The following is a 339-nucleotide window of genomic DNA, read 5'->3' on the forward strand; positions in this document are numbered from 1 at the left end:
ACCCCCCCTCCCGGTGCAGCTCTGCCCCGCGCCGGAGAGCCACCGGGAGGGGAAGGTCAGGGGGCCGCCGCCACTAGCGTCCCCGGGGCCAGGCCAGTCGCAGGCGCCAGCGACGACGGCGGGGAGGAAGGGGAGAGGGGGGGGGGGGCTGGGGGAGGTGGAGGTCGCCACGGCCGGTCGCCCGCGTAGGCGACGCGGTCGCAAGAGGAGAGGGTAAAAGGAAGTGTGTCTTTTAGGCTCCGATCACACGTGTCCTCACACAAGTGTATATGAGACCTCTTTCTTTATTTGGTTAGAGTATCTCAAGTTGATCCCTTAAAAAACTATAAAATTTTGTTT

This window comes from Triticum dicoccoides, chromosome 2A, assembly GCF_002162155.2.
Source record: "Triticum dicoccoides isolate Atlit2015 ecotype Zavitan chromosome 2A, WEW_v2.0, whole genome shotgun sequence".
Classification (NCBI taxonomy): Eukaryota; Viridiplantae; Streptophyta; class Magnoliopsida; order Poales; family Poaceae; genus Triticum; species Triticum dicoccoides.